This window comes from Lethenteron reissneri, chromosome 56 (genome assembly GCF_015708825.2).
Source record: "Lethenteron reissneri isolate LAM-NWPU_2019-01 chromosome 56, ASM1570882v1, whole genome shotgun sequence".
Lineage (NCBI taxonomy): Eukaryota > Metazoa > Chordata > Hyperoartia > Petromyzontiformes > Petromyzontidae > Lethenteron > Lethenteron reissneri.
In genome coordinates, this window is record NC_083834.1 from 5,556,689 (window position 1) to 5,569,900 (window position 13,212).

Consider the following 13,212-nt stretch of genomic DNA (forward strand, 5'->3'; position numbering starts at 1 on the left):
GTCATTGCCTGTGAACATCCAAAGTTCGCCAGGCAATGGTTCAAGCAAAGCCCGCGTTTTGCTGATGAGACGTTGAAAGTCAAAGCCAGTCATTGCCTGTGAACATCCAAAAGTTTGCCAGCGTTGGTTCAAGCAAAGACCGCGTTTTGCTGATGAGACACTGAACGTCAAAGCCAGTCATTGCCTGTGGACATCCGAAAGCTCGCCAGCGTTGTTTCAAGCAAGACCGCGTTCTGCTGATGAGACGTTGAAAGTCAAAGCCAGTCATTGCCTGTGTACATCCGAAAGTTCGCCAAGCAACGGTTCATGCAAAGCCCGCGTTCTGCTGATGAGACGCTGAAAGTCAAAGCCAGTCATTGCCTGTGAACATCCAAAAGTTTGCCAAGCAACGGTTCAAGCAAAACCCGCGTTCTGCTGATGAGACGTTGAAAGTCAAAGCCAGTCATTGCCTGTGGACATCCGAAAGCTCGCCAGCGTTGTTTCAAGCAAGACCGCGTTCTGCTGATGAGACGTTTGAAAGTCAAAGCCAGTCATTGCCTGTGTACATCCGAAAGTTCGCCAAGCAACGGTTCATGCAAAGCCCGCGTTCTGCTGATGAGACGTTGAAAGTCAAAGCCAGTCATTGCCTGTGGACATCCGAAAGCTCGCCAGCGTTGTGTCAAGCAAGACCGCGTTCTGCTGATGAGACGTTTGAAAGTCAAAGCCAGTCATTGCCTGTGGACATCCGAAAGCTCGCAAGCATTGTTTCAAGCAAAGACCGCATTCTGCTGATGAGACTTTGAAAGTCAAAGCCAGTCATTGCCTGTGGACATTCAAAAGTTCGCCAGCATTGGTTCAAGCAAAATCCACGTTTTGCTGATGAGACGTTGAAAGTCAAAGCCAGTCATTGCCTGTGAACATCCGGCAGTCCGCCATCATCGGGTGGTCCACCAACCAACCCCCCACCCCCCAAAACAACCGAACCGGGAGGTTGATCGATGCGGCGATGAAAGCGGCGACAGGCGACGCGTCCACAAAACAACACCCACCAACAAGGCGGAAAGAGGGGGATGTGAGTCACACACAAAGACAACGATCACTTCCTGAAGCCTCACACAGACCGCAGAGACGAATGCTCTTAAAGAGCAACCTATGAAGGCCATTTAGGCAACACAAGAGAGTGGGTGGTCAGCAAGACGCCCGGCCGCCTTTGTCTCCCCAGTGGCGATGTTTACTACACACCGCACCAGGTACTTATTTTTTGTAGGCTGAGTCGACCTAGGGGGGAGGCCCAGGACCGGTTCAGATAATCGTCACCGGTGTTAGTGGCCGTGATCGGGAATGGAACTCGGGTCGCCGGGTTCCTAGCGCAGTACGCTAACCATTGCGCCACCGCTCCCTGCAAGGTGAGTCACACAAGGCAAAGACAAAGATCCCCCTATAGCGTTAACAGACTGTTGGGGCAAGTGCTGTGAGCGAACACCTTTGAAGGCTACCACGGCACACGATGGGGCTGGTGGCCTGCACGACGCCCGGCCGCCTTTGTCTCCCCAAGGTGGCGATGTTTACACATCGCACCAGAGTCAACCTAGGGAGGCCCAAGGACCGGTTCACTACGCTAACCGTTGCACCACCGCTCCCCACAAGGTGAGTCACACACACATACACACGCGCGCGCCCACACACAAACACCTCCTAGCGGAATGTACACAGTTTCATAGCGAGCGCGCTCGACCAATCAGCGACGAGCGGAGCCCCTTTGTGACGCGCTGCTTTTGATCCGATTGTCGACTAGGGTCACGTGGTTTTATTACGTCAGAGTTGAAGTGGGAGGGGGGGGGGGGACTTGGGTGGGGGGGAGACCACGATATTTGTAGCTTCTGTTTGAGGGCGACCCGAGTATTGTTGTGATGCCACAACGATAATGGCAACTTGCTGGAGAGATGTTAACTACCTCGCCTGGTATACAGGAGGTCGTGGGTTCGATCCCGACCCTGATGCCTGCTGTTGTATATTCGTAGTTTGCGTGTCTCTCTCTCTCTCTCATCATCACTGTGGCTAGGAGATGTTAACTACCTCGTTTGGTGTACAGGAGTTCGTGGGTTCGATCCCGACCCTGACGCCTGCTGCTGTATATTTGGAGTCTGCGTGTCTCTCTCTCATCATCATCATCACGGTGGCTAGGAGATGTTAACTACCTCGCCTGGTGGACAGGAGGTCGTGGGTACGATCCCGACCCTGACGCCTGCTGCTGTATATTTGGAGTTTGCGTGTCTCTCTCATCATCATCACGGTGGCTATGAGATGTTAACTACCTCGACTGGTGTACAGGAGGTCGTGGGTTCGATCCTGACCCTGACGCCTGCTGCTGTATAATTGGAGTCTGCGTGTCTCTCACTCTCATCATCAACACCATGGTGGCTAGGAGATGTTAACTACCTCGCCTGGTCTACAGGAGGTCGTGGGTTCGATCCCGACCCTGACGCCTTCTGTTGTATATTTGGAGTCTGCGTGTCTCTCTCTCATCATCATCATCACAGTGGCTAGGAGATGTTGACTACCTCGCCTGGTGTACAGGAGGTCGTGAATTCGATCCTGACCCTGACGCCTGCTGCTGTATAATTGGAGTCTGCGTGTCTCTCACTCTCATCATCAACACCATGGTGGCTAGGAGATGTTAATTACCTCGCCTGGTCTACAGGAGGTCGTGGGTTCGATCCCGACCCTGACGCCTTCTGTTGTATATTTGGAGTCTGCGTGTCTCTCTCTCTCATCATCATCATCACGGTGGCTAGGAGATGTTAACTACCTCGCCTGGTCTACAGGAGGTCGTGAGTTCGATCCTAACCCTGACGCCTGCTGCTGTATATTTGGAGTCTGCGTGTCTCTCTCTCATCATCACGGTAGCAAGGAAATGTTAACTACCTCGGTTGGTGGACAGGAGGTCGTGGGTTCGATCCCGACCCTGACGCCTGCTGTTGTATATTTGGAGTATGCGTGTTTCTCACTCTCATAATCAACACCATGGTGGCTAGGAGATGTTAACTACCTCGCCTGGTCTACAGGAGGTCGTGGGTTCGATCCCGACCCTGACGCCTTCTGTTGTATATTTGGAGTCTGCGTGTCTCTCTCTCTCATCATCATCATCACGGTGGCTAGGAGATGTTAACTACCTCGCCTGGTCTACAGGAGGTCGTGAGTTCGATCCTAACCCTGACGCCTGCTGCTGTATATTTGGAGTCTGCGTGTCTCTCTCATCATCATCACGGTAGCAAGGAAATGTTAACTACCTCGGTTGGTGGACAGGAGGTCGTGGGTTCGATCCTGACCCTGACGCCTGCTGCTGCTGTATATTTGCAGTTTGCGTGTCTCTCTCTCATCATCACGGTGGCTAGGAGATGTTAACTACCTCGCCTGGTGTACAGGAGGTCGTGGATTCGATCCCGACCCTGACGCCTGCTGCTGTATATTTGGAGTTTGCGTGTCTCTCTCATCATCACTGTGGCTAGGAGATGTTAACTACCTCGCCTGGTATACATGAGGTCGTGGGTTCGATCCCGACCCTGACGCCTGCTGCTGTATATTTGGAGTTTGCGTGTCTCTCTCATCATCATCACGGTGGCTATGAGATGTTAACTACCTCGACTGGTGTACAGGAGGTCGTGGGTTCGATCCTGACCCTGACGCCTGCTGCTGTATATTTGGAGTTTGCGTGTCTCTCTCTCTCTCTTACGCGACCACAGGGTTTTTCCCCTCCACGTTTAGGATCTACGTCATCACGCATTCAGAGTCTTTGGCTGTGATGGTGATGATGTTGATGAGCCACTTCGTTGAGGCTTTCATTTGTGGTGGCCAGCTCGCTTCTGAAAAAGATCCACACAGCTCAGTGGGCCCTTTCTTGCTGTGGATTTCACACCTGATGATGATTGCTTGTATTGCAGTCGAAACGTCGTGAGAATTTTTATTGTTTTATAAAAAAAATTCTTGCAGCAATACATTTTCTTGCTGTGTTTTTCACACCTGATGATGATTGCTTGTGTTGCAGTCGAAACGTCGTGAGAATTTTTATTGTTTTATATTTCTATTATTTTATTGTTTCCCTTCTACGTGACTTTACCGAAAGAACCAACAATATGAAACCCTGCAGTCACGAAAGCTTTAAATAAATAAAATAAAAAAATAGTTTACCCCTAAGAGGTGTTTTTTGTTGTTAGATCGCGTTATTGATTGTTCCATACGCGCTCTACCCCAAACACCTCTACTGTGAATAATAGTGGCGAAATTCTCCTGCGTGTTAAACTGAAATTTAGTTTATTTTCATTTTCATTATTCTAGTGATTTGCTTACACTTTGCACTCTCATCGTGTTGTTGTGTTGTTCATTGTTGTTGTAACTTTCTCACCCGTCACTATACTGGGAATCTGTTTAAAATATCTTCATAACCCATTGGATTCCTCCAGTATCACTAAAAATTCAAATTCTGACACTCTTACGGGTTTTCTTAGCTCTCGGAGAGCCCTTTCGTTGGGAGGAAGAATTTGTGAAGAATTCCTGACCGCTGACGAGCCCCTAAAGGTCGAAACCGGTCACGGCAACAGATGGTTCAACAACAAAAACGTCTGTCTGCTCACAACATGTGTCTGAAAGGGCACTTGCCTTGAAAATACTTCAAAAGTGTTTCGAGTGCTCATCCAATGAGCAGAGAGAGAGAGAGACACGTGCTTAATCAGTGTGGACGTGTATCCCAAACCAAATACTATATTCACTTGAACGGCTAAGGCCCCACTGAGGCATGCAGATATTTTTTAAATCCTTTATATTAAGTTCGCTTGCTTGCGTGCTTGCGTGCTTGCTTGCTTGCTTGCTTACGACCGTGCAAATCTTTCGGTCGTTTTTTTAACCCACTTCCCGTGATCCAATCGAGCTGACATTTTGCACACAGACTCGTTGTGCGAGACAATTAATGTTCGTGAAAATTTTTTTCCAAAATTTTACACTGTTTAGGGAAAACAAATTAAATATTTAATTACCAATTGCTTAATACTGGCAGACAATCATCTGACCCATAGGTGGCAGCCATCTCAAGCCAGAGGACGAGAGGACTCTAGCCGCCACGCATATAAAGGATTTATAGTGAAAAACTTTGTTTTTACGGGTTATACTTATTCAGAAGCGACTTTGGCTGTCACAAATGATAACTCAGCCAAGTGGCGTATCGCCATCAGCATCGTGTGGAAATGTATAGCAGCCAAATACTCTGAACGCGTGGCGATGTTGATTGTAAATGTGAAGGGACGAAACCTGGAGGACCCGGAGAAAAATCCACGCGACCACGGGGAGAGAGAGAGAGACGCGAAAATTCCAAATATACAGCAGCAGGCGTCAGGGTCGGGATCGAATCCACGATTTCCTGCATACCAGGCGAGGTAGTTAACATCTCCTAGCCACCGTGATGGTGATGATGAGAGAAAGAGAGACACGCAAACTCCAAATATACAGCAGGCGCCACGGTCGGCATTTAATCCACGACCTCCTGTATACCTGGCGAGGTAATTAACATCTCACCACGGGGAGAGAGAGAGAGACGCAAACTCTTATATTCAGCGGCAGGTGTCAGGGTCGGGATCGAATCCACGACCTCCTGTATACCAGGCGAGGTAGTCAACATCTCACCACGGGGAGGGAGAGAAAGACGCAAACTCCAAATATACAGCAGCAGGCGTCAGGGTCGGGATCGAATCCACGACCTCCTGTATACCAGGCGAGGTAGTCAACATCTCACCACGGGGAGGGAGAGAAAGACGCAAACTCCAAGTATACAGCAGCAGGTGTCAGGGTCCGGATCGAATCCACGACCTCCTGTATACCTGGCGAGGTTGTGAACATCTCCTAGCCACGTGACGACCCACCTTCCCTGGCATATGGTCCAGACAACGTTGGTCATTGACACACGGACAGAGTGGACCAGAACCACCGATGACTATGACTATTTTGTTGTTGTTGTTATTTTCCTTTTCTCGGAGGCTTTCATCTAAGTCGCTTGTGTCTCCCCAGCGCGGCGGCGTGGTGCAAGAATCACAACCAGAGAGAGAGAGAGACACCGGGAGAGGAGACGCACCTGGATGATGGTGGTGATGATGATGAGAGTGATGGTGGTGATGAGAGGGTGATGGTGGTGATGAGAGGGTGATGGTGGTGATGATGATGAGAGGGTGATGGTGGTGATGAGAGGGTGATGGTGGTGATGAGAGGGTGATGGTGATGATGAGAGGGTGATGGTGGTGATGAGAGGGTGATGGTGGTGATGATGATGAGAGGGTGATGGTGGTGATGAGAGGGTGATGGTGGTGATGAGAGGGTGATGGTGGTGATAAGAGGGTGATGATGGTGATGATGAGAGAGTGATGATGGTTGTGAGAGGGAGATGGTGGTGATGATAATGAGAGGGTGATGATGGTGATGAGAGGGTGATGGTGGTGACGATGATGAGAGGGTGATGATGGTGATGAGAGGGTGATGATGGTGATGATGATGAGAGGGTGATGGTGGTGATGATGAGAGGGTGATGATGGTGATGATGAGAGAGTGATGATGGTTGTGAGAGGGTGATGGTGATGATGGTGATGAGAGGGTGATGATGGTGATGAGAGGGTGATGGTGGTGATGATGATGAGAGGGTGATGGTGGTGATGAGAGGGTGATGGTGGTGGTGATGATGATGAGAGGGTGATGGTGGTGATGATGATGAGACGGTGATGATGGTGATGATGATGAGAGGGTGATGGTGGTGATGATGATGAGAGGGTGATGATGGTGATGATGATGAGAAGTTGATGGTGGTGATGAGAGGGTGATGATGGTGATGATGATGAGAGGGTGATGGTGGTGATGAGAGGGTGATGATGGTGATCATAAGAGTGTGATGATGGTGATGGTGGTGATGAGAGGGTGATGGTGTCGATTATGATGATGAGAGGGTGATGGTGGTGATAAGAGGGTGATGATGGTGATTATGAGAGTGTGATGATGGTGATGGTGGTAAGGAGAAGGTGATGGTGGTGGTGATGAGAGTGTGATGGTGGTGATTATGAGAGAGTGATGATGGTGATGATGAGAGGTGATGATGGTGATGAGAGCGTGATGATGGTGATGAAAGGGTGATGCTGCTGATGATAGGGTGATGATTGTGATGATGATGATGAGAGTGGAGTTAAACAGCGAGAGGAGAAGAGAAGAGAGAAGGGGGTTTACATAAAGCAAATAAAAAATGATGAACGAAGCAAAGTGCCGACTACACCGAGCATCTTCTTGTTTCCTCTGATCGTAAAAAAAAATTAACCCGTAAAAACAAAGTTTTTCACTATAAATCCTTTATATGCGTGGCATCGGTTTTATTTTATTATTCATTTCTGTTTTTCTTGAGTAAGAGTTTCATTTTTATCACATTGCTATTTTAAATAATGAAAAAAAATTCCTAAAAAGTGGAAAACTTTTTGAAATTTTTTTCACGAAAATGCATTGTCATGCACAACGAGTCTGTGTGCAAAATGTCAGCTCGATTGGATCACGGGAAGTGGGTTAAAAAACGACCGAAATGTTTGCACGGTCGTAAGCAAGCAAGCAAGCACGCAAGTGAACTTAATATAAGTATAACCCGTAAAAACAAAGTTTTTCACTATAAATCCTTTATATGCGTTGCGGCTAGAGTCCTCTCGTCCTCTGGCTTGAGATGGCTGCCACCTATGGATTGTCTGCCAGTATTAAGCAATTGGTAATTAAATATTTAATATGTTTTCCCTAAACAGTGTAAAATTTTGGAATTTTTTTTCACGAACATTAATTGTCTCGCACAACGAGTCTGTGTGCAAAATGTCAACTCGATTGGATCACGGGGAGTGGGTTATAAAACGACCGAAAGATTTGCACGGTCGTAAGCGTGCAAGCAAGCACGCAAGCACGCTAACTTAATATAAAGGATTTAAAAAGAAAAGGGATGAGCGAAACAGGAGTGAGCTCCATGGAAGGGGAGCGGCAGCAGCATCTGTTTTCCGAGTGGTCGGGGCGAGGAGAGTGGAGGGCGGGGTTCAGGGTGGGGGGGGTCACACACAGAGGTCACGTGGTTCACGGGAGTGCTTGAGCTGATTTAGAGAGAGAGACAGGGAGAGGCAGGGCTCCACGATATTTCCGTTTGGACGGCGTTTGTCTACTCCGCCCGAGATGTCGGTGGCTTCGTATCGGCTGCCGAATTTGAAACCTCCGGACCTTCAGACCAGCGAGCCTTGCACACGCGAGCACACGGAACCACCAGGTCCATTGACCACGATTCTAAAATCATAAGGGTGGTGAATGCACCGCCTTGGTTCCGGATGACCGCCCAACATACGAACCTCGTGGTGACCTCGATAAGTATTTTTTTTACAAACGGGGATTTTTCAAGTTGCAAATTTGAAATATTGCGTTGGCGAGTGTGTGTGCAGGTGAGTGTGTATGTGTAGGTGTGTGTGTGTGCAGGAGAGTGTGTGTGTGTAGGTGAGTGTGTGTGTGCAGGTGAATGTGTGTGTGTGTGTAGGGGAGTGTGTGTGTGTAGGTGAGTGTGTGTGCAGGTGAGTGGATGTATGTGTAGGTGAGAGTGTGTGTGTGAAGGTGAGTGTGTGTGTGTGTAGGGGAGTGTGTGTGTGTAGGTGAGTGTGTGTGCAGGTGAGTGTGTATGTGTAGGTGAGAGTGTGTGTGTGAAGGTGAGTGTGTGTGTGTGTAGGGGAGTGGATGTGTGTGCAGGTGAGTGTGTGTGTGTGTAGGGGAGTGGATGTGTGTGCAGGTGAGTGTGTGTGCAGGGGAGTGTGTGTGTGTGTGTAGGTGTAATAAAAGGACTCAGACACTTCTCGCTGACTCCGTGTCCTTTATTTGGGGTTCGCGTTCTCCTTCCCACACGGCACTCCTCCTGAGACTCTCTCCCTGGCAGCCCCACATCTGCCTTCGCTCCCGTAGCCTTCCACGCTCCTGCAGCTCCGCTGCAGGCTCTTGGTACAGCCCTCTGGCTGCTCCCCCAGCAGCTCCATCGCTGCTCCCTGTTCCTCCGTGCGTGGCGATCTCGCCACCTCCCAATGTCAGCCCTTCGTGGCCTCTATGGCTATCTCGCCATTTCCTACCTCAGCCCTTCGTGGCCTCTGTGGCTATCTCGCCATTTCCTACCTCAGCCCTTCGTGGCCTCTGTGGCTATCTCGCCATCTCCTACCTCAGCCCTTCGTGGCCTCTGTGGCTATCTCGCCATTTCCTACCTCAGCCCTTCGTGGCCTCTGTGGCTATCTCGCCACTTCCTACCTCAGCCCTTCGTGGCCTCTATGGCTATCTCGCCACTTCCAACCTCAATCCTCCACTCTCTCTTCCACCCCGCTGGCTGGCGCCGTCATGAGCCCCTCAGCCACCAGGCTGAGGCACGGCGACCACCCAACGTGTTCACCACCCTTCACTCCCCCGACTGACCCAGATAGCTTCCTGTCTCCCCGCTATAACTTCTCCCCCACGTCACCCTGACTCCTCCCTCTCGGATCGTCATATCCGCCCCGCCCATTTACGCCCGCATTACACAGGTGAGAGTGTGTGTGTGTGCAGGTCAGTGTGGTGCAGGTGAGTGTGTGTGTGTGTAGGTGAGATTGTGTGGAGCTGAGTGTGTATGCTTGTGAGTGTGTGTATAAGTGAGTGTGTGTGTAGGTGAGTGTATGTATGTGAGTGTAGGTGAGTGTGTGTAGGTAAGTGTTTGTGCAAGTGAGTGTGTGTGCAGAGAGTGTGTGTGTAGGTGAGTGTGTGTTTGTAGGCGAGTGTGTGTTTGTAGGCGAGTGTGTGTGTGTAGGTGAGTGTGTGTGTCTACGTGAGTGTGTGTAGGTTAGTGTGTGTAGATGAGTGTGTGTGTGTACGTGAGTGTGTGCAGGTGAGAGTGTGTGTGGGGGGGGGGGGTGTAGCGGTTAGCGCGCTGTGCTACGAACCTGGCGACCCGGGTTCGATTCCCGCTCACGGCCAACACCCAATGACGATTATCTTAACCTGTCCTGGGCCTCCCCTAGGTCGACTCAGCCTCAAATGAGTACCTGCTGCGGTGTGTAAACATCGTCAGTGGGGAGACAAAGGCGGTCGGGCGTGGAGCTGGCCCACCCATTCTCTCGTGCGCCGTTCCGCTAACAGCACTTGCCCCAGCAGTCTGGTGAAAGCTATACGGGGGACCCCTATCTTTGTGATCGAGTACGTTTCACTGTGCCACCTCCACAATTACATTTCCAAAAAATTACATAGGAAATGCAAAATATATATTTAAACAAGTATAACCCGTAAAAATAAAGTTTTTCACTATAAATCCTTTATATGCGTGGCGGCTAGAGTCCTCTCGTCCTCTGGCTTGAGATGGCTGCCACCTATGGGTCAGATGATTGCATTGCACCATTAAGAAATTGGTAATAAAATATAATATTTTTGTCCTACAAAGTGTAAAATTTTGGAAAAAATTTTTCAAGAACATTAATTGTCACGCACAACGAGTCTGTGTGCAAAATGTCAGCTCGATTGGACCACGGGAAGTGGGTTAAAAAACGACTGAAAGATTTGCACGGTCGTAAGCAAGCAAGCGAACTTAATATGAAGGATTTAAAAAAAGGCCTTAATCCATTTATGCAATGAATAAGTTTTGAAAGGGTTCCTGCCCAAAAAAATAATTGGGAGGGGGGGAGGGGTCACGTAGATAATTACATTTCCACTACCGCTTCTTAAATTTCCACTAGTGGCCCTGATGACGTCACCGCGTGGCCACTCCAATGTGCTGTCACTTCAAACAGGGCCCTCTCTCGTGGGTCCTCACCGACACGCGGATGGCAATTGCTGCATGCCAATCATGCCCAACGCTCTCTTTCACAGAGATACACAGAGACACACAGAGATACGTAGAGACCCACATAGATACACAGCGACCCACAGAGATACACAAAGGCCCATATAGATACACAGAGACCCACAGAGATACACAGAGACCCACAGAGATACATAGAGACCCACAGAGATACACAGAGACCCACAGGGATACACAGAGACCCACAGAGACCCACAGGGATACATAGAGACCCACAGAGATACACAGAGACCCACAGAGATACACAGAGACATACAGAGATACACAGAGACCCACAGGGATACATAGAGACCCACCGAGATACACAGAAACCCACAGAGATACACAGAGATCCACATAAATACACAGAGACCCACATAGATACATAGAGACCCACAGGGATACACAGAGACCCACAAAGATACACAGAGACCCACAGAGATACACAGAGACCCACAGAGATACACAGAGACCCACAGAGATACATAGAGATACTCAGAGACCCACAGAGATACACAGAGACCCTCAGAGATGCGTTCCCACTCTGTGTCAAACCGCTTTGGAACCCGTGTCAAGCACCTTGAGTGAATGCCCCTTTGTGTAAATATTCCATTAGATTAAATTTCCTCATGTATATATATATATATACAATAGGTGACGTTTCAGGGATTGGCCCTTCTGCACAGCACATGCAATGTGTTACGAATAGTATACGGGATGCGGAAGGGCAATTTCTCGAAACGTCACATATTGTATACATTCGTAAATAAAAAAGAATCACGGCACATTGTACGTCCTGTAAAGAAGAGCCATTGACCGAGACGTTGCATGTCACGTGTATGTTTTTGTTCCTTTAAAGGCCACACACACACAGGAATGTGACCTTGTTGATGTTGTTGTTGTTGCCTTGTGCACCAATCAGCTTCCTAGTCATTATCACGATGCATGGGCAGATGACCTCTACGCCTGGGTTCGAACCCGACCCCTGACGCCTGCTGTATATTTGGAGTTTGCGTGTCTCTCTCTCATCATCATCATCACGGTGGTTGGGAGATGTTAACTACCTCGCCTGGTATACAGGAGGTCGTGGGTTCGATCCCGACCCTGACGCCTGCTGCTGTATATTTGGAGTTTGCGTGTCTCTCTCTCCCATCATCATCACGGTGGCTAGGATATGTTAACTACCTCGCCTGTTGTACAGGAGGTCGTGGGTTTAATCCACACCCTGACGCCTGCTGTATATTTGGAGTTTGCGTGTCTCTCTCATCATCATCATCATCACGGTGGCTAGGAGATGTTAACTACCTCGCCTGGTATACAGGAGGTCGTGGGTTCGATCCCGACCCTGACGCCTGCTGCTAGATATTTGGAGTTTGCGTGTTTCTCTCTCATCATCATCATCACGGTGGCTAGGAGATGTTAACTACCTCGCCTGGTGTACAGGAGGTCGTGGGTTTAATCCAGACCCTGACGCCTGCTGCTGTATATTTGGAGTTTGCGTGTCTCTCTCTCTCATCATCATCACGATGGCTAGGAGATGTTAACTACCTCGCCTGGTATACAGGAGGTCGTGGGTTTAATCCAGACCCTGTCGCCTGCTGCTGTATATTTGGAGTTTGCGTGTCTCTCTCTCATCATCATCACGATGGCTAGGAGATGTTAACTACCTCGCCTGGTATACAGGAGGTCGTGGGTTTAATCCAGACCCTGTCGCCTGCTGCTGTATATTTGGAGTTTGCGTGTTTCTCTCTCTCTCTCCCCGTGGTCGCGTGGATTTTTCTCCGGGTTCTCGGTTTTTCCCTTCCACATTTAGAATCAACATCACCACGCGTTTAGAGTCATTTGGCTACTTGGTTTGAAACTTTCGTGACTGCAGGAATCCATACTCTTTGGTTCTTTCGGTAAAGTCACGTGGGTAGAAAAATAAAATTAAACAAAAACATAATGTATCACGACGTTTCGATCGCAACACAAGCAACCGTCCTCGGGTGGGAAAACCACAGCAGTAAAACTGCTGACGAAGGCGTGTTTAAATTTCGATTTAAAGCTTTCGTGACTGCAGGGATTCATCTTCTTGGTTCTTTCGGTAAAGTTACGTAGAAAAGAAATAATAAAATAATAAAAATAAAGCATAATAGAATAATATAATAATAAAAGAATATAATATAATAAAATAATATAATATGTTTTTTTTATGTTTTATTTTTATTATTTTATTACTTCCCTTCTACGAGACTTTACCGAAAGAACCAAGAAGATAAAGGAGTGTTTGTTTCACCTGAAGACGGTTGCTTTGTGTTGCGATCAAAGCGTCGTGATCTATTAATTTTCTACCTAACCAACAGAACCAAAGAGTAAACATT